This window comes from Hypanus sabinus, unplaced genomic scaffold, assembly GCF_030144855.1.
Source record: "Hypanus sabinus isolate sHypSab1 unplaced genomic scaffold, sHypSab1.hap1 scaffold_384, whole genome shotgun sequence".
NCBI classification, from domain to species: Eukaryota; Metazoa; Chordata; class Chondrichthyes; order Myliobatiformes; family Dasyatidae; genus Hypanus; species Hypanus sabinus.
The window spans coordinates 7,875-33,460 of record NW_026781274.1 but is presented as its reverse complement, the minus strand read 5'-3'; the positions used below and the strand labels follow the sequence as shown (position 1 = coordinate 33,460).

General features: G+C 44.3%; 1 long non-coding RNA gene across 1 annotated transcript; it reads left to right on the top strand.

The window, feature by feature from the left end:
• Positions 1-2,468: 2,468 nt before the first annotated feature.
• Positions 2,469-25,107, top strand: LOC132388700 (uncharacterized). Its single transcript, XR_009510316.1, has 4 exons — positions 2,469-2,617; positions 6,164-6,332; positions 19,961-20,127; positions 24,506-25,107. It is a non-coding gene; the product is annotated as an uncharacterized LOC132388700 (long non-coding RNA).
• The last annotated feature ends 479 nt before the right edge of the window (positions 25,108-25,586 follow it).

Genomic DNA, 25,586 nt, shown 5'->3' with positions numbered 1-25,586 from the left:
TAAACAATGGTTGGCACATATAGAAGAAGAATTTATGTTTTTCAAAACTCGAAGCCAATCTTCATTAACAAAGGTCATAATAAGTTCTCTCTCCCAATCTTGTTTAATCTTTAGTGATAGGTTCTCGTTTTGTAACAAAAATAAATTATAAATTCTGCCAATGGAACCTTTCACGAAGGGATTCACTTTCAAAATTGTATCCAACAAATCAGATTCTTGTAAACATGGAATCTTAGGTAAATATTGTTGTAAAAAAGTCTAAACTGAACATATTGCAAAAAAATGTGTATGAGCGAGAGAAAATTTGTTAATGAACTCTTCAAAGATCATAATGGACCATCACAAAATAAATCTGTAAAAGAATGGATCCCTTTATTTTTCCATAGGAGAAAAATGGGGTCAGTTGTTGAAGGTATAAATAAGAAATTTCGATGTAAAAAACTAGTCATCTTAAATTGTTTAAATTTTTTAAAGAAACGAAACTGAACCCAAATCCGTAGGGATTGTTTAATAACCGGGTAAAGATTTAAATTTGGAATTTTAGAGAGATGTAAAAGTAATGGAGCTCCTAATATTGAAGTTAAATGAAATTATTTAACTGCTTTTAATTCCAAATCAACCCATAATGGATTTTGGTTCTTATCAAGACAATATAACCAAAAACAGAATTGTCTAATGTTCACAGCCCAATAATACTCTTAAATTAGGAAGTGCAAGTCCACCATCTTCTTCAGATTTGTGTAAATGATACTTATTAATTCTTGGTCTCTTATTGTTCCAAATAAAGGAAGAAATAAGTGAGTCAATTTGATCGAAATTTTTTTAGTTAAAAAGATAGGTATATTTTGAAAAATATATAAAAACTTGTATGTGGACGGATTAGCACACAACAAATAGAGAGATATTTGTAATCCAGAATGAAACGTATAGAAAAGACCGTTACATCAAAATAACCGTCGACGATGTTCTTATTCGTTGAATCCGTCCACATACCAGTTTACAGCGAAAGTGACCTGTCACGGAATACCGTCTTCCAGGGGTTACCACACAACATACCCAGGCAAGGGTTAACACAATGTATTCCAAACGCCACTCCTATGGATTATGCGAAGTGACAGCCACACACATTCGTTGTGGTTCCGTGTACCGATGATCAACCCACTCTTGTGGGCATAGGAGAGTTCCAAGCCTCAGCTGCGACTAACTGAAGCGATCAGCTTTTCCAGTCTCTCTCTTTCTCTTATGGTTCAGTCCACTAGACTTCCTGACTGGGAGACCTAAGTCAATCCGGATCGGGATCAGCCGCTCCAACACCATCACACTGAGCACGGGGGCTCCCCAGGATTGCGTGCTCAGTCCACTGTTGTTCACTCTACTGACCCACGACTGTGCTGCAACTCACAGCTCGAACCACATCATCAAGTTCGCCAATGACACAACCGTGGTGTGTCTCATCAGCAAGAACGACGAGTCAGCTTACAGAGAGGAGGTGCAGTGGCTAACGGTCTGGTGCAGAGCCAACAACCTGTCTCTGAATTTGAACAAAACAAAAGAGATGGTTGTTGACTTCAGGAAGACACGGAGCGACCACTCCCCGCTGAACATCGACGGCTCCTCGCTGGAGATCTTTAAGAGCACCAGATTTCTTGGTGTTCACCTGGCGGAGAATCTCACCTGGTCCCTCAACAGCAGCTCCATAGCAAAGAAAGCCCAGCAGCGTCTTTACTTTCTGCAAAGGCCGTGGAAAGTCCATCTCCCACCCCCCATCCTCATCACATTCTACAGGGGTTGTATTGAGAGCATCCTGAGCAGCTGCATCACTGCCTGGTTCGGAAATTGCAACATCTCGGATAGCAAGACCCTGCAACAGATAGTGAGGTCAGCTGAGATGATCATCGGGGCCTCTCTTCCCGCCATCACGGACATTTACCCAACACGCGGCATCCGCAAAGCAAACAGCATCATGAAGGACCCCACGCACCCCGCATACAATCACTTCTCCCTCCTTCCCTCTGGGAAAAGGCACTGAAGCATTCGGGCTCTCACAACCAGACTATGTAACTGTTTCTTCCCGCAAGCTATCGGACTCCTCAATACACAGAGCCTGGACATTCACCTTACTGCCCTATTGTCTTGCTTATTATTTATTGAAATGCCTGCACTGTTTTGTGCACTTTATGCAGTCCTGGGTAGGTCTGTGGTCTGGTGTAGTTTTTTTTTCTTTTCTGTGTTATTTTTTATGTGGTTCAGTCCAGTTTTTGTACTCTGTCATGTAACACCATGGTCCTGGAAAAAAAAACACGTTGTCTCATTTTTACTGTGTACTGTACCAGCAGTTATGGTCGAAATGACAATAAGAGTGACTTGACTTGAATCGGCAGCATCTGCGGATTTGTCTCCGAGGCCCCGCCCACGCTCTGATGACGCAATAAGCACACTGCGCATGCTCACATTCCCGGGCTGGGCAGTGATTTTTTTTCTTTGTGTTGAAGCGGGTCTGGAGCGGTGGATTGTCCACGGGATCCGGATCGGGAGAGGGTACTCGCCCCCTCGGGCGGCGAGCCGGGGGGGCCGGTCGGATCATTCTCTGCGGAGCGGGACCGACAAGATCCATGCGGTGAGTATTGAGTTCGGTCCCGACCGATGCTGGGCAGTGAGTCCCAGTAACTTCCCCGAACTCGCGGTCTCACCCCTTTCCTGAACAAAACCTACCGGGGTCTGTCCGGGTTGTGAGACCTTCACCTCGAACCTGGGGACATTTTCTACGATGTGTTGATAAAAGTTGGTTCAGGGAGAAGGGTAAATGCCAAAGTTCCTGTTGCTCTATCTTTGTCATTTTAGTACATAGTAGTGTGTACTGTTAATGCTGTATCTGTGTATTGCCGGAGGGCCATCAGTGATCGTCCTTGATCCCTGCTCCCCCCCCCCCCCCGTTCCATCTGCTTAATCCCTGCCCATCTTGTTCAACCTCTGTCCAGCCTGTATCCCACCACCTCGATGATAAATGTCGACAATCTCTCTTCTACCGTTGCCTTCATTGTGAAGTCTTTTGCCTCACGGAGTTATTTCTGAAATCAGTGTTTGTTACCTGGAACTGCCAGAGGATTTATTTAATGCAGAATGAGGGAGGATAAAGGCAGTCACTACAATTTTAGTTTCAAAGTTATCAAATGGCCGCTGTGTTAATCTTTGCCAGACGGAAACTCCCAGTATTTAAAGTTGAGTCCGATATTTCCTGTTTTGGTCATGTTTGGAGAGGCAAATTCCCTGTTGCCAGGAACAGCCACAGGATCTGCAGGGAGTGGAGCACAATTTTATCGCTCTCTGGTCACTTCCTCTCATTGAGAGTTAGTGGCCTCGGGAGCAGATGTAACAGACTGATAGTGGGTGCGGAGGATGTTGTGAACATTCACTGTGTCGACTGTATTAACCCTGTGTTGGAATGAAGAGAAAAGTAATGAATGTGGGACTTAAATTTGTGCAACTTCGTTCAGGCCGTCACAAACATCTTGTAATCAGTCAATAGTTGTGCATCATTTAAAGTCAAAAGAGAAAATGCTGAAACCGTTCAGCAGATCGGGCAGCGTCAATTCTGATAGTGAGTCTTCCACAGTTTCTCTTTCCACAGATCCAATCTGATGTACCGAGTTTCCAGCATTTAATTTCAATTTGAAATGAAAAGCCTGTTGTTCCTGTTAGCCTACAGGAAATGCGACGGCAAATTGTACTGGGCAAATTCTCATTTAACAATCGGATAATGATAAAATGCTTTCAGTTTAGCTGGTGGAGACAATGTGAAACGTATCCCAGCCTGCTGGTGACCCGCGCCCAGGTTTTCCAGCCCGATATCTGGCCCAGTCAGAGGTTTATCAGGTTCCCATTCTGCCATCGGTTGATGCAGGAGTGTCAGCCTTTGAACTCTGAATGGCGGACACATGTTACCGGCAGTAAGGGAGTCCTCTGAAAATTGGTGTTTGGACTGTATACCTGAGGTGTAGACTCCGGGAAGATGGAACAGTCAGTATTTGGGATTTGACCAGGTCAGTACTTCTGTAGCTGGGGCTGAATGTTCCTCCTTCCATAATGAATCAGAAGTCTCGGGTTGCTGGACATTGGTTGTGGGGGAATCCCTGATGTGGGGAGGATGTGTGAGGATTCTGGGGTCGGTAAGTGACACGTTCAGCTGTGTGACCCGATCACAGATTGTGGCCTTGGTGAAATGGATCTGGAGATCGGGCTGCTCGGGCTCATCAGGTGTTGACAGAGTGTTTCTGGTCTGGTCTCAGTTGTTTGTTTTTGGGGTTCCTTTGGAGGCAATGAGTGATAATCTGAGGAGAGAATGAGAATGCTCAGAGGATGTGCAGACCAGCTAGCAGATGTTCTCACTGACATCTTCAACATCTCCCTGAGCGGCGCCACCGTTCCAACTTGCTTCAAGGCCGCCACCATCGTTCCCATGCCGATGATGTCTTCAGCGTCCTGACTAAATTACTACCGCCCTGTTGCACTTACATCCATCATCATGAAGTGTTTTGAGAGGCTCGTCATGAGGCATATCAAGACCCTGCTGCCCCCCTCACTGGACCCCCTGCAGCTTGCATACCGTACCAACTGCTGAACAGATGACGCCATTGCAACCAGCCTCCACCTGGCCCTAACCCATCTGGACAAAAAAGACACATGCGTACGGACGCTGTTCATAGACTTCAGTTCAACATTCAACATAATCATCCCCCAGAAACTGATTGGAAAGCTGTGACTACTGGGTCTGAACACCTCCCTCTGCAACTGGATCCTAGACTTCCTGACTGGGAGACCTCAGTCAGTCCGGATCGGGAGCAGCATCTACAACACCAGCACACTGAGCACAGGGGCTCCCCAGGGTTGCCTTCTCAGTCCACTGCTGTTCACTCTGCTGACCCACGACTGTGCTGCAACACACAGCTCGAACCACATCACCAAGTTCGCCAATGACAGGACCATGGTGGGTCTCATTAGCAAGAACGATGAGTCAGCTTACAGAGAGGAGGTGCAGCGGTTAACGGACTGGTGCAGAGCCAGCAACCTGTCTCTGAATACGAACAAAACAAAAAAGATGGTTGTTGACTTCAGGAGGACATGGAGCAACCACTCTCCACTGAACATCAACAGCTCCTCAGTAGAGATCATAAAGAGCACCAAATTTCTTGGTGTTCACCTGGCGGAGAATCTCACCTGGTCCCTCAACACCAGCTCCATAGCAAAGAAAACACATCAGCGTCTCTACTTTCTGTCAAGACTGAGGAATGTCCATCTCCCACCCCCCATCCTCATCACATTCTACAGGGGTTGTATTGAGAGTATTGGAGCAGCTGCATCATTGCCTGGTTCGAAATTGCACCATCTTGGATCGCAAGACCCTCCAGCGGATAATGAGGTCAGCTGAGAAGATCATTGGGGTCTCTCTTCCCACCGTAACGGACATTTACACTACACGCTGCATCCACAAATCAAGCAACATTATGACGGACCCGACGCACCCCTCATACAAACTCTTCTCCCTCCTGCCATCTGGGAAAGGGCACCGAAGCATTTGGGCTCTCATGACCAGACTATGTAACAGTTTCTTCCCCCAAGCTATCAGACTCCTCAATACCCAGAGCCTGGACTGACACCTTACTGTCCTATTGCCCTGTTTATTATTTATTGTAATGCCTGCACTTTATGCAGTCCTGTGTAGGTCTGTAGTCTAGTGTAGTTGTTGTTTGTGTGTGTGTTTTTTTTTTCTCTTTGTGTTGTTTTTTTTACGTAGTTCCATCTAGATTTTGTACTGTGTCCTGTAACACCATGTTCTGGAAAAACGTTGTCTCATTTTTGCTATGTACAATGCCAGCAGTTGTGGTCGAAATGGCAATAAAAATGACTTGACTTGAGTTGAGCTTCAGGGTTACAGGACGAAGGCAGGAATATTGTTTTGGAATAAAATCAGCCATGGTTGAATGGTGGAGCAGACTCGATGGATAAAATCACCTCATTCGGTTCCTGTGACTTATGTCTTTCAGTGAGTTTTTATTTAGGAACATTCAGATCATTATATTTGTCTTCAATCTTTAGATTTCAGTGAGCAGAAATGTTTTGACCTCCTTTGTATTGTTAACATACTTCATTATCTTTCATGTTAAAGTTAGACCTGTGGTGAGAGATTTATTGGAAGAAAAGCCCACAACTGGAAGCAAACCACGACTGAAGACGAGGAAACAGCAACAAGTGAACCAGCCCGAGGACTGAGAGCATCAACTGGAGAGAACCCATCTGACTCGGAGATTCCACTGATTCAGTCAGGAGAAAGTTTGGTGAGTCTCCTTTACTCAAACACTGGTCCTTTAGACATTACTTACCTGTACAAAGGAAGGTAGGAAATAGCTGGAGTGAGACCGAATGTGCCCAAAAGTACCAGTTATGCCTCTGTCAGAACAGTTGCAATCACTCCAGCTCTGGTGATGTGCTGTCAGTATCCCAGCTCTTTAAATTCACTCACATTCCCTCAGTGTTTGTTCATTTCAAGGTCTTCCATCCTGTGAAGCAGCTTTTGGTCACTTCTGAGTGGGGAGATGGAAACGAAGGGGAGAGTTTATACTTAATATCTTTCCAAATAAAAAAATACTTTGAAATTACTTGCTGCAAACTTGCTTGAGCTTTTCTCAACAACACACTCAAAATGCTGGTGGAAGACAGCAGGCCAGTCAGCATCTATAAGGAGAAGCACTGTCAACGTTTCAGGCCGAGACCATTCGTCAGGTCAGGAGATGAAGGGTCTCGAGCTGAAACATCGACGATGCTTCTCCTTATAGATGTTGCCTGGCCTGCTGTGTTCTACCAGCCTTTTGTGTGTGTTTGAATTTCCAGCATCTGCAGATTTCCTCGTGTTTGCCCTCAGCATCACCCCCTGCTTCCTGCCATTCAGCTGTTCCCAGACTCTGGGGCTCTGTCACAAACACAATGTTCAGGAAGGTTAGTCAGATGGACAAAACAGAGGGTTTGGCTGACCTGTCCTTTTAATGTGACACCCCTGAACTCCACTTCAACTCTATTCAACTATATCTGGGAGAACTTCAATGACCATTCCTCTCAGCAAACAGCTGTTTGAATGATACACTGACTTACAGGAAGGGGAATCTGTGGTTCTCATTGTCAGGGTGTTTGGTTTACCAGGAGACAAAGACTCCTGTGTTTACACTGCAGCCGAATCCGGTTTACATCAGTCAAGCCATTGTTTATGAAAATAGTAAACAGTAGATTACTGCACTGGCTGAACCACCCAAACCAGATCACCCTGGAAAGTCCTCCCCAGAAACATTTGGGGTTTTGTGACCCAATTCAAGAAAATGGCCATGCTGCCCACTCCGTCAACAACATGGCAAATCCGGGCATGTGGCAGGGGACTTTTCCTCACACAACACTGGGTTCAGCGATGACATCTGTTATGCTTCCTTCATTATCCCCATGAAATCATTAAAAATGTCCAGTAAACAGCTTTTGAAAACAAGTTCTCACCCACATGTGCTGTCACTCTGCGCCCCCACATACCTGATGTCACGTGTGGGTTCCCCACATTGGGATCTGACATCGCGTGTGCAATTCCTTACATCACACTGGCGCAGAAACAGTTGAACTTTACTGGCTGAGGTAACAATGGTCTGACCCACCCACCCCACCCCACAGTCAACAGAGGAATTACTCTCTTCCCATTGGTGTGACGCAATGACACAAGGGATAAGGGGGCTCGTCTGTGGAAATGTCTGAGGCCATGGTGGTGGCGAGCAGATATATTCACCACTTTGGGGGACAATTGCTGGCAGACTGTTGACCTGCGAGTGGGGCTAATGGTCTGGGCAAAGTAGATTGGAGTGGTGATGGGAGCAAGGATGGACTGGTGTTGGGTATTATTAAATTACAGGATGGACATGATGGGCCAAGTGGCCTGTTCCTGGTCCTGTGTTTAAAGAGAAAGAATAACCAGACCCTTCTTGGCCCTACAGGATGTCCCAGTTGGTGTTTTAGCGACCAGTGCTTGGAGCTCAGTTGTTCCCAAACTGTGTCAACAATTTGGCTGACGGACCAAATTAAACATTTCCAAGTCAGCTCTTGGAAAAAATGTATATTTGTATAATGTTAATGACAGAGAATGTATATTTATGATTATTGATACATTTTTGTTTCCATATTGTTAATGATATAAAACTTATATTTACAGATTGTTACTGACAGAGAATCGTATAATTTGTGTTCCGTGTGTTATCTGAATGTACTTGCCTGTGATGCTGCCACAAATCGGTGTCTCTTTGTACCTGTACCTTCCCGTACTTGTGCACTTGGTAATAAATTCAACAGGACCTGAGAAATCTCTGTGAGACTTGATTAGTGATGATCATCTTGGCAGCTCGCTAGGCCAATGATAGAGATACTACAGTGTCAAGTACAAGACCTTAACAGTGTCGATGAATAGAGGGATCTTGGAGTCCCAAGTTCATCGCCCCCTGAAAGTGGCTACACAGATTGACAGGCTGGTTAAGAAGGCAAATGACATGCTTGCCTTTATTAGTCATGATATAGCATTCAAAATTCAGGAAGTTATGTTGCAGCTTCATGAAACGTGAGTTTGGCCACATCTGGAGTATTTCATACATTTTTGGCTGCCTCATTCCAGGGAGGATGTCAATGTCCCTGGAGAGCGTGCAGAAAAGGCTTACCAGGATATTGCCTGGATTCGAGGGCATGAGCTATAACAACTTGGGTTGTTTTCTCTGGAGTGACATAGGCTAGGGTGAGACGATGGAGGTGTATAAAATTATGAGAGGCATAGATAGAGAAGACAGACAATATTTTTTTATCCTGGTTGTAAATGTCTAATACAAAAGGCCATGTATTTGATGTGAGAGCGGCTAGTTTGAAAGGAGATGTGAGGTACAAGTGTTTTTACCAGACAGAGTGGAGGGTTGCTATGATGTGCTGCCCGGGGTGATGGTTCTGGCAGACACAATATTAAGAGATATTTAAATCAGCACCTGGATGTGAGGAAGCTGTGGACATTATGTCAGCAGAAGGGATTATTTGGCCATTTGATTCCTAATTTAATTAGCTGAGCAAAACATTTTGGGCCGAAGGGCATGTTCAGGTACTGTACTGTTCAATGTTCTGTGTCTTTTGTCGAGAGGTTTCAGGCAGACGGAGGCAAAAGGAGTGAGTGGGAGCAACAGGTCAGCTGGAGCCCAGTGTGAGATCACCCAGTTCTGTAGGAGAAACAGAAACTGTGTGTTTAATGGTGAGGGACTGAGGTGCAGTGGGTAGGGAGGGAGGTAGAAGGTACATTGGGTAGAAGGTGTGGGAAAAGGCTCCGAAGCATTCAGGCTCTCACGACCAGTCTATGTAACAGTTTCTTCCCCCAAGCTATCAGACTCCTCAATAGCCAGCACCTGGACTGACACCTTGCCCTATTGTCCTATTTATTATTTATTGTAATGCCTGCACTGTTTTTGTGCACTTTATGCAGTCCTGTGTAGGTCTGTAGTCTGGTGTCGTTGTTGTGTTTGTTTTTTTTTCTGCTATGTGTTGTTTTTTTACGTAGTTCAGTCTAGTTTTTGTAATTAACACCATGGTCCTGAAAAACGTTGTCTCATTTTTACTATGTACTGTACCAGCAGTTATGGTCGCAATGACAATAAAAGTGACTTGTCTTGACATTGTATTTATTGTAAGAGTTATTAGGTATAAGAGTGAAAATGACTTTAACGATTATTTGGACTTTGTTGAGATTGTACCTGGAATATGGTGTAAAATCCCGCTCCCCATACTAACACGGGTTATACAGACCAAAGAACAAACTGCCGGAGGAACTCAGTGGGTCGGGCAGCATCTGTGGAGGGAAATGGACCGTCAACATTTCGGGCCGAGACCCTCCCTCTGGACTGAGAGTGGACGGGAAATAGTCAGAGAAAAGAGGGGAGAGTTGGGGATGGGGCAAGAGCTGGGGAGTGAGAGGTGGATCCAGGTGAGGGGGAGGTGGGAAGGTGGAAATAATGACATGAGTGGAAGGTGAGTGGTTGGGACAACACGGGGCTGCAGAAGATGGAAATTAATTCCATGGAGGATTAAAAAACCTAGTGAGCTGGGATGCAGTCCATCTGGCCCAGTCTCTGAAAAAGGGGATGGACTGAGATGAGAGGAAATGCCTCCACTCTGAGGGTGGTGAATGTCTGAAAAACCCCACCACAGAGGGCGGTGAAGACTCAATGATCATCCTCACGTAAAACAGAGACTGGCAAATGTGTGGAGACTGAAGGGATCAAGGAAATGAGGATCGGGCAGAAACATTTGCCTGAGATGGGAGAGCAGCCAACATCTTGTTGATGGTTTGAGGGGCTAAATGACCACCTCCAGCGGATTCTCACTTGATGTTTCAGTGTTCTTGTCTAGTGAAGCTCCGGATGGATGTGGATAGAAAATAGTGTGATTCCAATGAAACCTGCACAATTCCTGTTCGGGTGGGAATTTTACGTCGGACCGGGATGGGAATCGAGCCCGTAACTCTGAGAACCGGGAGGTGGAGCAATGGGGACGGGAAGATACAGAGGGAAAAATTAAAAATGTAACTGGTGTAAATATGAAATAACGTGTAAAATGCGGCAGGTCGGTCGGGCAGTGTGTGAGGGGCTAGGAACGTAGTCGCCAGTTCAGACGGGAGACCCTCCACCCGTCACATAATCCAGGTTCTCGCTCCCATTTCAAATGCAGATCTGTAGCATCTGAGGTTTTCGCTTCCGAGGCCCCGCCCCCACTCTCACAGTCTCCGGATGGGCTGGGGTTTTCTTTCCGTTCTCTGTTGAAGGGGATCGTCGACTGGGAGCCAGTGAACCGATCACTGTCTGCGGGACAAATTGATCAAGTTCTCATCGGTCAGTATTGAGGCCGGTCACTCGGGGTGAACACGACTGACAATTTCCCATCGGTGACTACTGGGGGAGGGGGGAACCTGATGTTAGGAAGTGAGTCCCATAAATTTCCTCGAACTGGCGGCCTCGTCCCACTTCCTGGATACAACCTGTTGTGGTCGTTCTGGTTATGGGACCTTCACACAAAACCGTCTGACATGAACTGCCGCTCAGCCCCTGGTGTTCTGGTCCCAGGAGCGATGTCAGGACTAAGCCCATCCGTTAAGTTGTACCTGGGGAACTTTACCTCCATCACCCAGCCCGGTAGTGGATCTAGTCTTCACCTGGATCGATGCCTGGGGTCGATAACTGTTTTACATATTTCCAGCACACTGGAAGCGGACGTTCGGTACATTGTGTCCTTGCAGACGGATGGTTAAACAGAGTAATCGCACCCTCGGGACACTGCTCCTCGTGTATGGGTAGTTTCATCTTCCCCGTTCAGACAGGACAGTGAGATCCAGATCTCTCACGTCCTCTGGGGAGAACTGGGAAGTTTACATCATCTTCTTCTATTTCTGCGACTTGACAGCATGCAGCCAATGTTTCCCGATGTGTGGCCCTATTAATGGGAGAATTAAGTTTTTTTCATGTATCTGAGTTTCCCGGAAATCTGTACACTCCTTCCGGAATTTCTAAAGGAGCAACCCAGGCTGTCTAATATTTCCCCACGATTAAAATGGGGAATCTTCTTTTTACATGTTACCAATGTACAGTGAAACATTGTCTTTGGTGTCATCCCCACAGATCAATACATTACAACAACACATTGAGGTGATATAAGGTGAAACAAAAACAGAATGTAACAACTCATTCTGGTTACAGAGAAACTGCACTGCAGGTAGATATGTGATGCAAGGTCACATCTTGTTAGACTGTGAGGCCAGGAGTCCATCTCATCACACTGGGGAACATTCAGTTTGCTTATAACAGCAGAATGGACACCGCCCTTGACACCGTCAGTGGGAAGTATAGGCTGACTCCATGGAGGGGAGGTTGGTTTCTATGTTGTACACAGCTGTGTCCACAGTTCTCCGCTATTTCATTCAGTTAAAGGAAGAGCAGTAGCCATATGAAGATGTGAAGTATCAGGATGGGATACTTTCTGCGGTGCATTGATAAAGTGTGTAGAGTTGAAAAGTATACCAAAATTCTTATTGTTTGTTCTGGCTTTGTTATATTGGAATCTGTTATCTCCTAGCATGTACTATTATCTCAGGATCTGTGTACTGCTGGAGGACCATCAGAGATTGCCCTTGATCCTCTTCTCCCATCAGGCTCAACCTGCTCATCCCCTGCCTATTTTGCTCAACATCTGCCCTGCCTGTATCCCAACACCTCAATGATATATATCAACCATCTTGTTCAACCTCTGTCCAGCCTATATCCCACCTCCTCAGTGAGATATATCAACCAACTTGTTCAACATCGGCCCTGCCTGTATCCCATCACCTCAATGATATATATCAACCATCTTGTTCAACCTCTGTCCAGTCTGTATCCCAATGCCGCAATGATAGATTTCAGCAATCTCTCTTTCAAACTTTGTCTTCATTGTGAAATTTTGTTTTGCATCTTTTCCAGGATATTTTTATATAGACAGGACTACCAGAAGTTTAATTGAACACAGCACGTGGCAGGGTAATTGCAGCCATTTCAATTTTAGTTTCACCGTTACAAAATGGCTGCAGAGTTAATCTTTGTCATAATTGAACTCATAGCATCTGATGTTAAGTTTGTTATTTCCTTTCTCGGTTATTTTCAGGGAGCCACTTCCTCTGTTTCCAGGGTAACGGCCCGTCAGAGCTGAAGCAAGTGTTGCACTTTTTATCGCTCTGTGGTCACCGCCTCTCAGCGTAGAGACAGTGGCCTCGGGAGCAAATGTAACAGAGTGATAGTGGGAGGAAAGGATGCTGTGACTATTGACTGTATAGGATGTGTTACACCAGGGTCAGAATGAACTCAGAACTAACAAATTAGTTGGGGTGGGGTGGTATTTACAGTCTAGGGTGGCAATCAGTTACTATCTGTGCATTAAAATGAAGAGGCAGAAATACTACAGTTGCAGGAAATTTAAGGAGATAATACTGAAAACGCTCAGCAGATCGGCCGCATCTTGGACAGTCTCAGTTCTGGAACTGGGTCTTCCACCATTTTTCCTTTCAGAGATGTATTCTGATGTACTGAGTTCTCAGCATTTTCTACTGTATAATTTTACATTTTGTTCCTGCTGCACTGCAGGAAACATGGCAGCCAGCTGTGCTGGGCAAGATCCCACACAGCAGGAAGATTGTGATCAAATGTGTTCGGATTAGCCTCTGGTGTCAGGCTGAAGTGTACCCGCATTCTCTATACAGACCGGGGAACCAGCCTGACCACCCGCCCCGGCAGAGGGTCATTAGGTTCCAATTCCACCTCAGTTTGTGAATCGGAAATTGCAGAAACACCACGGCAAATTGCCGGCACCAAAGCGTCTTTGCATGGGTGATGATATTGGGCCGGTGACTCTGAGGATATGGAACTGGCAGTATACGGGCTTCAGTCCAGGTTGGTAATTCTGCAGCTGGGATCGGAATTTTCTCAGTCTGCAGTGAAGCTGAAATCCCGGGATGTTGGACATTGGTTATGGGGAAATCACCATCAACACTGCCCAATAGGCCATCACATCTGTGAAGTATTTTGGAGATTATTTAAAAGTTAACTAGGTAGTTGGGTGAAGTTGGGCAGTGATGTTGTTCATCTGAACTTTGGTAAAGTCTGTAACAAGATCCCGCATGGCAGCTGATCGGGAAGGTTCAGTCACGTGGGATTCACGGGGAGCTGGCGAGGTGGATTCACACCGGGCTCCAGAACAAGAAACAGAGGGAGATGATTGAAGATGGTTTTAGCAAATGGAGGCCTGTAGCGAGTCGAATGTGTGTGTCAGTGTCGACACCTCTGTAATTCATTATTCATGCCATTGATTTGTACATGAATGTACAAGGCACGATTAGCAAATTTGAATTGAATTGTACTAAATTGACTTTATTTCTTACATCCTTCACATACATGAGGAGTAAAAATATTTACGTTACGTCTCCCTCTAAATGTGCGATGTGCAAACAAAGTAATTTATAATTTAAAATCATTTGAACATTCCATATAATATAGATTACCACAGATCAACGTGAGTTAATTAGCCTGATGGCCGGGTGGAAGGAGTTGTTCCGGAGCCCGTTGGTCCTGGTTTTTTATTCTGCGGTGCATTTTTTCGGAAGGTAGCAGCTGGAATAGATTGTGGTTGGTGTTTCTCTGGTCCCCAATGATCTCTCGGGCCCTCTTTACACACCTGTCCTTGTAAAGATACTGAATCATGGGAAATTCACAACTACAGATGTGCTGGACTGTCCGTACCACTGTCTACAGAGTCCTGCGATTGAGGGATGTACATTTCCAATACCAAGCAGTGATGCGAGTTAGGATGCTCTCAGTTGTGCCCCCATAAAAAAAAAATCTTCTTCTGATTTAGGGGTGTTGGCATATAGATGAGGGTAGTGCAGTGGACGTGATCTACATGGATTCTAGTAAGGCGTTTGACAAGTTCACACAGTAGGTTTATTCAGATAATCAGAAGGCATGGGATCCAGGGAAATTTGGCCAGGTGGATTCAGAATTGGCTTGCCCGCAGAAGGCAGAGATCGTGGTGGAGCGATTACATTCAGATTGGAGGGTTGTGACTAGTGGTGTCCCACAAGGATCGGTTCTGCGACCTGTACGTTTCTTGATTTTTATTAATGACCTTTATGTCGGGGTAGAAGGGTGGGTTGGCAAGTTTTCAGACAACACAAAGGTCGGTGATATTCTACATAGTGTAGAGGATTGTCGAAGATTGCAGAGAGGTATTGATAGGATGCAGAGGTAGGCTGAGAAGTGACAGATAGAGTTCAACCCGGAAATGTGTGAGATGGTACACTTTGGAAGGAAAAACTCCAAGGCATAGTACAAAGTAAATGGCAGGATACTTGGTAGTGTGGAGGAGCAAAGGGATCTGGGGGTACATGCCAGAGATCCCTGAAAGTTGCCTCACAGGCAGATAGGGTAGTTAAGAAAGCTTATGGGGTGTTAGCTTTCATAAGTCGAGGGATAGAGTTTAAGAGTCGTAATGTAATGATGCAGCTCTATAAAACTCTGGTTAGGCCGCACTTGGAGTACTGTGTCCATTTCTTGTCGCCTCACTATAGGAAGGATGTGGAAGCATTGGAAAGGGTACAGAAGAGATTTACCAGAATGCTGCCTGGTTTAGAGAGTATGGATTATGATCAGAGATTAAGGAAGCTAGGGCTTTACTCTTTGGAGAGTAGGAGGATGAGTGGAGACATGATAGAGGTGTACAAGATATTAAGAGGAATAGACACAGTGGACTGCCGGCGCCTCTTCCCCAGGGCACCAATTGCTCAATACAAGAGGACATGGCTTTAAGGTAAGGGGAGGAAAGTTCAAGGGGGATATTAGAGGAATGTATTTTACCCAGAGAGTGGTTGGTGCGTGGAATGCACTGCCTGAGTCAGTGGTGGAGGCAAATATACTAGTGGAGTTTAAGAGACAACTATGGTAAACGGAGGAATTTAAGCTGGAGGGGGGTATATGTGAGGCAGGGTTTGATGGTCGTCACATTATTGTGGGCCGAAGGGCCTGTAATGTGCTGTATTATTCTATGTTCTATGATACCGAACTTCCTCAACCGTCTGAGGCGCTTTTGTGCCTTTTTCACCACACAGCTGATGTGAACAGACAGTGTGAGATTCTTGGTGATGGGGATGCCGAGGAACTTAAAGCTGTTCACTAACTCAGCCCCAGATCGACTAATGTCAATAGGGGTTTACCCGCCTCCATTCCTTCTGTAATCCACAACCAGCTCCTTTGTTTTTGCGACATTGAGCAGAAGGTTGTTACTTTGCCACCACTGTGTCAGAGAGATGACCTCTTCCCTGTAGGCCACCTCGTTATTGCTTGAGAGGAGGCCAATCTATGCGGTGTCGTCGATAAATTTCATTAGCAGATTAGAGCTGTGGGTGGCGACACAGCCATGGGTATACAGGGAGACTAAATTCGGGAGACTGGTTGTTATGGCAACAGCTGACACTGAATTTCAAAGACATCTTGGTCAGCTTTTGAGATGGGCTGAGGAATGGCAAATGGTTTTTAACTTGGTCAAGTGAGAGATGATGCATCTTGGACAGTCAACTAGGTAGAACTGGTATAGTGAACAGGAGGACTTCGGGTGTTGTGGAACAGAGCGACCGGGGTGGCAAGAGTACAGTTCACTGAAAGTGGACGTGCAAGTATAGAGGGTGAACAAGAGGGTTTTAATAATGCTGGCCATCAGTTAGGGTATTGAGTTCTGGATTATGGGCATTATATTGTGTTTATATAATTTTTTGGTGCGGATACACAAAGTATTACGTACAGTTGTGTTTACCCTACTGTAGTACAGATATTATCAGTCTGGAGAGGGTGCAGACGAGATTGCTGAAGATGCTGCCTGGACTAGAGGGCCGAGTCATAGGAAGTGGCCGAGCTGGATCTTCATTCCAGAGGAGAATGGAGGTGACATTGTAGGAGTTTAGGAAATCAAGAGGGAGTATAGATAATGTGGTTGGTCACATTATTTTTCCAAGGGTTCAGGATTCAAGCTTGCATAATGTCATTCCAGTACAGCAGAACAAAATAATTGTTACTCTGTGTTCGAAGCAGGACACAAGAGAAAAAAAAAAACAACAAAATGACAGAGACCACAATAATACAAATAAAGTATGAATGCTTAAAACATTGATTGTATGTCCCTAAAGTGATGATAGGCACAGGGGAATCTGAAGATATGGAGACTGATATTGATTGTCTGTCCATAAAGTTACTTTAGGCAGAGAAGTGCCTAGAACTGTCAGGAAACTAGTAGTGGGTTAGTGAGTAGAGAGTGGGTTGTGAGTATAGGTGTTGATCAGGCTCACTACTTGGGGGAAATGACTGTTTGGAGCCTAATTGTCCTGGCATGGATGTTACAGATCCACAATTCCTTTAAGGTAGCACCAGAGTCGTAAAGAGAGTTTTGGGCATCTTGACCTTTATAACGCAGGTTATTAAGAAGAGTGGTTGGGATATTAATGCTAAAGTTGTAACAGACACCGTGATTTCCAAATTTGCGGAATTGTGTGCAGTTCCGTTCAGCTGCTGGGAAGAAAGATATCGATAAGCGTGAAAAAGAGCATGGAAAATTACACGGACATTGCTGGTGTTTCAGAAAATAATTATAGTCATAGGTTGAACAGGTTAGAACTTGATTACCTGGAATACAGAGAAATGATGGGGTATATGCAGGGTTCCAACTTTTTTTATGTCATTTGCCCCTACAATTAAAGCAGAGGTCCATGGATCCCAGGTTGGGAACCCCCGCTTGAGATATAGAAATCTATGATGGTATAAATAGGGTGAATAAAGGTAGGACTTTTCCCCTCAGGTTGGGTAAGATCATGGATTTAGGGCAAAAAGTGTCACATTTATGGGGAATCTGAAGGGGAACTACTTCAATCAGAGGGTGGTGCGAATGCGGAACCAACTCCCAGCAGAAGTAAGAGATGGAGGCTCGATGGTAGAATTTGAGAGAATTTTGGGTGGGTATATCAATGAGGGAGGGATAGAGGGCTATGGTCTGGGTGCAGGGAGATGGAACCACACCGAACATGGCACGGACTGGATGGGCTAACAGTCCTGTGTCTGTGCTCCAAGGGCTCTGTGAATCTCAATTGAAACTTCTACACACAATCGACAGGTCGAATCCAACAATGTGATTTTATTTTGGACCAGCATCTGCACTTCTGAGAGCTCTGTAGAGCTGAAACTACCATGAAACTTACTGAATGCACCCAGAAATGGTGAATACAACCACTGGAATTTTAGTATCACCATTACAAAATGGCTGAATGTTCAGTTCACCTTTGTCACAATGAAACCGAGAACGTGTCACACTGAGTTTGTTGTTTCCCCGCTCGGTTATCTTTGCGAGCCACTTCCTCCGTCACCAGGGCAACAGCTCACCAGAGCTGCAGAGAGTGTTGAACGTGTTGATGGCTCTCTGGTTGCTGACTCTCAGTGGAGAGAGAGTGGCCTCAGATACGAGGATGCTTTCAGCATTTACTGTCCGGGAGGGAATGAAGAAGATTGTAGGGATTGTATTTATGCAATTCTGTTCAGTGTGTCAAACATCTTGCAGTCAGTCAATCATTTCTGCATCAAAAGAACAAAATTAAATCTGCTGTACTGAGTTACCAATGCTATATTTTCAATTTTATATTTAAAACATTTTCTTCCTGTTACACGACGGGGAAAGTGGCTGCTAATTGACCTGTGCTACACCACACTCAATAAAATAATGAACAACTGTGTTCAATGTAACTGTGGGAACAAGCTAAAATGTATCAGCACCCTTTGTGGTCCAAGGCCCAAGTTTTAGAGCTAATCCCCGTCTAGAAAGAGGATCATCAGGCTCCAGTTCTGTCACGGGTTGGTGTGGGAGTGTAAGTTTTTGAATTCGGATTAGCTGAGACACTGCCGCATGTTACCGGCAGCAAAGAGCCCTGAGAGAGTTGGTGCTTGCGATGCAATCTTGGGATGTGGTTTCCAGGAAAATGGGACTGGCAGTGTTTGGGCTTCGGTCCACGTTGGTGCTTTTACAGATGCGGCTGGATGTTACTCCTTCCGTAATTAAGCAGACGTCTCAGGTGGCTGGATATTAGTAGCGTGAATCTCTCAGAGTGAGATGCGGGAACACCCAGTGTGAGATGTGGAAAAGATGTGCGGGCTGTGACCTTCTGAGGTTGGATCCTGGAATACCACACATGTCTTGAACCAGATAAAATGAATCAGGGAATCAAGTTGTCAGGGTTTATGAGATGTTGAGTGAGTATTTCTGTTCTGTGCCCAGATGTTTAGTTCTGAAGTCTCTTTGGAAGCAAAGCAGAGAATGAGTTCCCATTCCATCCCTCACAGGAAGAGGCTGTGATTAAATAGGCTGTTTTGTGTTTGCACCAGTAGAAATAGACCGGGGTTTTGGAAATCAATTCACAATTGGAAATTTCCCCTCACTCTCACCTGTCTATCGGCCAGTGGGAGTCAAACAGAAACTCAGGATGCTGAAGATAGAACAGAACATGACAGGAACAGGCCCTTCGGCCACAATGGTGTGCCAAACCAGCTGAAAAGTAAATCACCCCCCCCCCCATATCTAGGGTTGGTTGGGGGGTGGGGGTTGAAGTTACGGTGCGGATGAATATTTTCCAACTGAATAACAACAAGCCTGCATGAAGTGGGAATGGAGAGGGTGTCTAGATTAGACGGAGAGTCTGGGATCTGAGAGTGCAGCCTCAGAATAAAGAAGCGTCACTTTAAAACTGAGATGAGAGACATTACTTCAGTCAAAGGTTGTTTGATCTGTGGAATTTGTCACCACGAACAGTGGTGGAGGCTATCGTTGGGTATATTCATGTTCTGGATTTCTAAATTGGTTGAGAATTATAGCAGGAAGCAGGAATACGGTGTTGGAAAATAATCCTTCATGATTGATTATGGAGAAGACTAGAATGACTTTATCACATAATTCTCCTGTTATATATTATGACTTGTATCTTATACTATGACTGAATGATGACTTCCTTGTATTCCATCACAAGCAAGAGAAAATCTTCAGCTGCTGGAAATCCAAGCAACACCCACAAAATACTGGAGGAACTAAGCAGCTGGAAGAGAGGAGCATTGACATCCAGATGTTGCCTGGCCTGATGAGTTCCTCCAGCATTTTGTCTGTGTTTCTTTGTATCCCATATCAGGCTTTGTAAAGTTTGAGGAACAGTTACAGATTTCTTCACTCGGATCATGACATATGCGCTCAAAATTTAAATGTCAGGTTAACGCTTTGTTCTCGTTTGTTTTAGTAACATACTTCATTACTTCTTTTATTGAAGTTAGATCTCCGGTGAGAGGGTTATTGGAAGAAATGCCCACAACTGGAAGTGAACCAGAACTGAAAACGAGGCAACAGCAACAAGTGAACCAGCCCGAGGACGGAGATCATCAATTCGACAGAACCCTTCTGACTCAGAGTTTCCATTGAAAGTCAGGAGAAAGTTTGGTGTGTCTCATTTACTCAAACACTACTCCTTTAGAAATTACATTTCTGTACCAAGGAAAAGAGGAAATAGCTGGAGTGATGCGGAATAAATGTAGCAGTGCCAGTTGCAATCATTCCAGATCTACTGATGCGCTGTCAGCATCAGCTCTGTGAAGCCATGCATATTCCTCACATTATTTGCTCATTTCAAACTCTTTATCTGGTCTGATGTTTCCTTGCTTGTCTGTGTTAGGTCCCAATCATCTCAAAATGCGTTGAAAATTTTCTCCCTTTAGAAGACACCGCAGCGCTTCCGGCTCTAGTGAATGCAGAAATGTGGAGTTACCATGAACTACAGGAACATGTCATTGACTCCTCTGTCTATTGCAAGCTGCAATGATATACTTGCCCTCGAGTATATCGTCGTGCAAGCCTCTGCTAGGAGCAAACCATCTTGAAGCCAAATGTCCCAGCACCACATTTCATTCAGTCTGAACTAGCAAATGCCAACGAATAATTTAAATTTACATACCCTGTCGTCATCGTGTTTTTCTACCAATAAATTGTCAGAACCTATGAATCTGTGATTAAGCAGAAATAGGTTTTGCAATGTTCCCATTTGATCCTGTACCAAAGCCATGGGTTATACCTGTACTTGAGATGAACGAATGTCCTTGCAGCCAAGACTACTGGAGCTGCCGGAGTCGGTTTAAACTCAGTAAGGGAAGCAGCGTGTTGGATCAGATGATGGAGGAGTTGATATAAAGGTAGATGCAATGTTCAGAGAAACTGTGGAAAGATTGGCTATGGAGAGGGCATCGTGTAGTGAAAAGCAGCAACAGTTTCCCCTCCCCCTCCCCACTCACCCTCTTACCCTCCTATTCTTTTGCCAATATTGATCGCGGGAGTTAGGAACTCTTTCTGCTCACTGCCCAGAGAAATTAAAGCCTTTTATTCCATTCAAAGCTCTGTTTGTTTATGAAGAGTGGGTTTGAAGTGTTAACGAAATGAACATGGGAGAATGCGTAACGAAAGTTTAAATCAGATCAGCAGCAGGTTCGGTAGGCCGAGTGGTCCACTTATGTACTTGGTGTGTTGATTAGAAAAGTTCTGACAGTTTAATTAGTGTAAGCCAATATAAGTTCAAGTGAAAAGAAACCATACATTGATTAAGTATATACATCGAGATTTGTGTGTTAATGTTGTATCCCAGCAGGTTGCAGATCGACCATGACACAATCGGTCCCCGTTCCCTGTTACTGACTCTACAGTCTCCCCATCTACCGCGCGCCCTCTCGCGGAAATTCGTCACCCTCGGGCTGACGATGAGAAGATTTAAGCATGCTGCGCGTGACCGGTATCTCTCGTGAAGTGACGTGACATTTACTTGTCTCTCATTGGTGAAACCAAATACCAATTTAGCATACCAACCAGTAGGGATATGGGCTTCGTCATTTAGGAATTTCCTTCGCAAGGAGTTGGCGGAGCTGTCAGGGCGATGGACTGAAGTGGGAGTTCAGGGGATTTATCTCCTCAGAATGAGCTCGGATGGAGAAGGCTTCAGCATATTTTTAGTGGACACCGATAAAGTGTTGCCTGCAAGTGCGGAGTCGGGTGATTTTAACAGCAAGTCACGATCTTACTATCTGACACGTTGGGCTGGAGGGACCCGGTGGCTGCTTTTTGTTTGAGGTGTCTGGGTTTAAACGGCGGAGTAAACAGACACACCTCGGGCCAGCAGGCTGCCCCAGTGGGTGTTGTGTGGTCAGATGCTTGGAGTATGGCTGCTCCCTGTCTGCATTAGGGACAAAATGCAACACTTACAAGTCTGTTATTGACTGAAAACATCTATATTCATTCTTTTTTTTTGTTTATGATACAATCATTGTCCAATTTATGTTCAAGTTTAGTAGACATTCAAAACATACATGAAAACACATGAACACAGCCAAATACAACAGCATTACTGCACACAAAGCCTCTTTACTGGAGACTGCCTCTCTAAGATACCCCAAGGGTATAGGCATTTCCTGAATATTATTATCTATCCATCGTAGCCTCTGCCATCCTCTCCTTTTGCCTTCTGTTTTACCGAACATGAGAGTCTTCTCCAAGGAATCCTGTCCCCTCATGATGTGGTCAAAATAATTGAGCTTTTCAAGCTTCCCAGTGAGCAGTCTGGCGTATTTCTCCAAGTATTGACTTGTTGGATCTTCTTGCTGTCCAACGAACTCTTTCCCCCAACATCCAAGTTCAGAGGCGTTGATTATTTTGTATTCAGCCTTATTAATACTCCAGCTGTTACAGCCTTACATCACAACTGGAAATACTATATACTTGACTCTGCGGTCCTTCGCAGACAATGTTATGTCTCTGCACTTCAGTATTTTATCTAAATTTGCCATTGCTACCCTCCCCAGAAGTAAGCTCCGTTTAATACGCTGCATTTACCATCATTTTCAATCTTTCTTTATTGATTAAATAATTTATATGAATAGATACGAATCAGAGGTGAAGTTATATCAAATACATAATAGAATAAACGTACAAACAAAGAAAATTATATACACTGTCAAAATCATGTGTAATATAATATTAGGCTATTATATATAAACAGAGAACCACAACTCCTCTTGACAATTCATACAAAAAAAGACTGGATATGTTCTATTTATAGGAGAGAAATAAAACACTAAACAAACTAAAAACTAAAACAAAAAAAAGGGGGGAACTGGGCAGTCCACTTGAGGACAAGATTACAAAAAAAAGAAGAAAGCGTCCTTCTAGTCAAATCTGAAACTTCACGGAGGGAGAAAGAAAGAAAAAAAACTAAAAAAAAAAATAAAAAAAGATAAGAAATTAGATCTTCTGAAAATATTGAATGAAAGGTGGCCAGGTTTGTTCAAATTTGAAAGATGTATCGAACGTCCGACTTCTAATTTTCTCCAGGTTTAAACAAAACATAATGGAGGAGAGCCAGAAAAAAGCAGTAGGTGGATTAGGATCCTTCCAATGCAACAAAATAGCTCTCCTACCCAATAAATTTGAAAAGGCTATCACCGTTACCATCTATAGAAATCTTTGAACCAGGGACGAAAAAATCCGTCTCTGCTTCCACTTCCTTTCCATTTATTACCACAGAGTTAATAGGACTGGCTGGTCTTCTTAATATTGAGCAAGAAGCCAGCTTTCAACTTTCTTCTTTCACTTTCATTAGAAGCTTCTTCAGATCCTCCTCACTTTCAGCCATTAGAATCGTATCACCTGCATATCTGAGGTTGTTAATATTCTGTCTGGAAATTTTCACTGCAACATTTTGAGTCGCCTGGACCAGCATTCCTCATATGTTCAACATATAGATTAAATAAGCTGGGTGGCAGTATGCAGACTGGTCATACTCCTTTCCAAATCTTGAACCAGTTTGTTGTTCTGTGTCTGGCAACTGTTGCTTCTTGATCTTTGTACAAATTTCTCATAAGGCAGAACAGATGTCCAGGTATTCCCATTTCTTTAAGTATTTGCCATAGTATATTATGGACCGCACTGCTGAAGGATTTAGAGTAGTCAATAAAACATAGATAAATACTTTTCTGAAATTCTCGCGATTTCTCCATTATCCAGCATAGGTTAGCAATTTGGTCTCTGGTACCTCTGCCTCTTCTAAAGGCAGCTTCTATCTGGCAGTTCGTGTTCCATATATTGCTAGGGTCTTGCTTGCATAATCTTTAGCATTACTTTTCTAGCACGTGAATACTTGACATTTCCATTCTTGGGTTTTGGGATAAAAACGGATCTTAATCCAGCCTAAAAGTCATTGTTGTTTATATTTTCCCAGATCTGCTGGAAAATTGGATGCAACACTTTTACAGCATCACCTTTTAGAAATTTCAACAATTTTACTGAAATCCTGTCACATCCTGCAGCCTTATTATTGGCAATGTTTTCTATCACCCATTCGACTTCGCTTTCCAGAATGTCTGGCTCTAGATCGATGAGGGAGTCATTGCTAATGTCTTCACTGTTGGATCTTTTTGCAATTCTTCTGTGTGTTCCTGCCAACTCCCTTTGATGCCCTTTGCTTCTGTAAGGTCCTTCCCTTCTTTGTCTTTTCCTATGCTCATTTTACATGAAATGTTCCTATGATATCTCAATTCTTCTGCAACAGATCTCTTCTTTTTTCCAATTCTTTTGGCTTCTTCAGCTTCATTGCATCGCTCCTTTAAGTAAGTTTCCTTATATTTCCTTGCTATCTTCTTGAAATTTGTGTTCAGTTGAAGGTCTTTGTACCAATCTCCATTTACTGTCTGGAATGTTGGAGAGTGAGCAGTGACCTTACAAAAATGTTTTAAATTTGAAGGACAGAGGAACTGAATCATACGTTTTTATTTGTGTAATTCAGGTCATTGCCAGCAGGTGAGGCTTTCTTCCACCCGGACGTCAGACAAGCAAACGACAATCAACCAAAGTCAGTCAGAGTTAGAATGGACACAGGTATGTTCACTGGGCTCTTTCTCATTAAATCTGTCATCATGGTACACGTGTAGTCAAATCATCAATAATTCAGAGGGATAAACTTGGCCGACAAAGGGGCAGAGAGAAAGTACCATCAAACGGAGTCATTGTTCCAACTGGTAAGGAGTCCATGAGCATTGGAACAATTCACCAGGTCCAGCGCAGGGACCTAACGAGGGGAATGATCGAATCGCTCCGCTCACCACACAGATCTTCACCTGAGTGAAAGGAGAAGGAGCCCCTAAATAAGGTGGCTGTGGGTAAAACTCAGACAGGAATACAACAGCGGGCAATGTAACAGTCGAGAGAACAGATAGAATTTCCGTCAGCATTTGGTAAGGCCTGATGTGGGAAATGCCTCCGACAGCCAGTGAGAGAAACAGAAGTTGTTTTCTGTTTGGAAGGGCAATGTAGAATTCTCCCCAGATTAACGGGTTGTTGCACAATGGAGGTGAGGGGAGTCCCCGGTGTTTGTTTTCTGTGGCCGAGTTAAAGGACGTTATATTGAGGGAGGACGGGCTGGGTGCAGAAGACAGTGAACAAGAGAAATTGTACACAGGGAATCTGGGGGGGGGGGCTACTGAAGCAATGAAATGTCTTTGGCGAATAGGATTAAAGTAAAACAAAATAGTAAGTGGAGAGGGCACCGTACAAAATGCTGGAGGAACTCAGCAGGTCAGGAAGCACCTATAGTGAAAAAAATAACCTTCAACGTTTCGTGCTGAGGATCTGTAAATTGATTTTAAAGTCGCCTTGGGTACATAAAATGGAGTCAGCACCAGAGGAGCGTTGTTCTGGCTGAAGGTCTGTGACCAGTAGTGTTCGCAAGGATCACTGTTTCGCCATGTGTCGTGTGTGTGAATCAAATAGGTTAATCGTATGATATACTGGGTGGACTTATTCGTTGATTTACAGAGTTGGAGGAGATGAATAAATTTGGGGCTGTTGTCAAAGTGTTCAGCATCCAG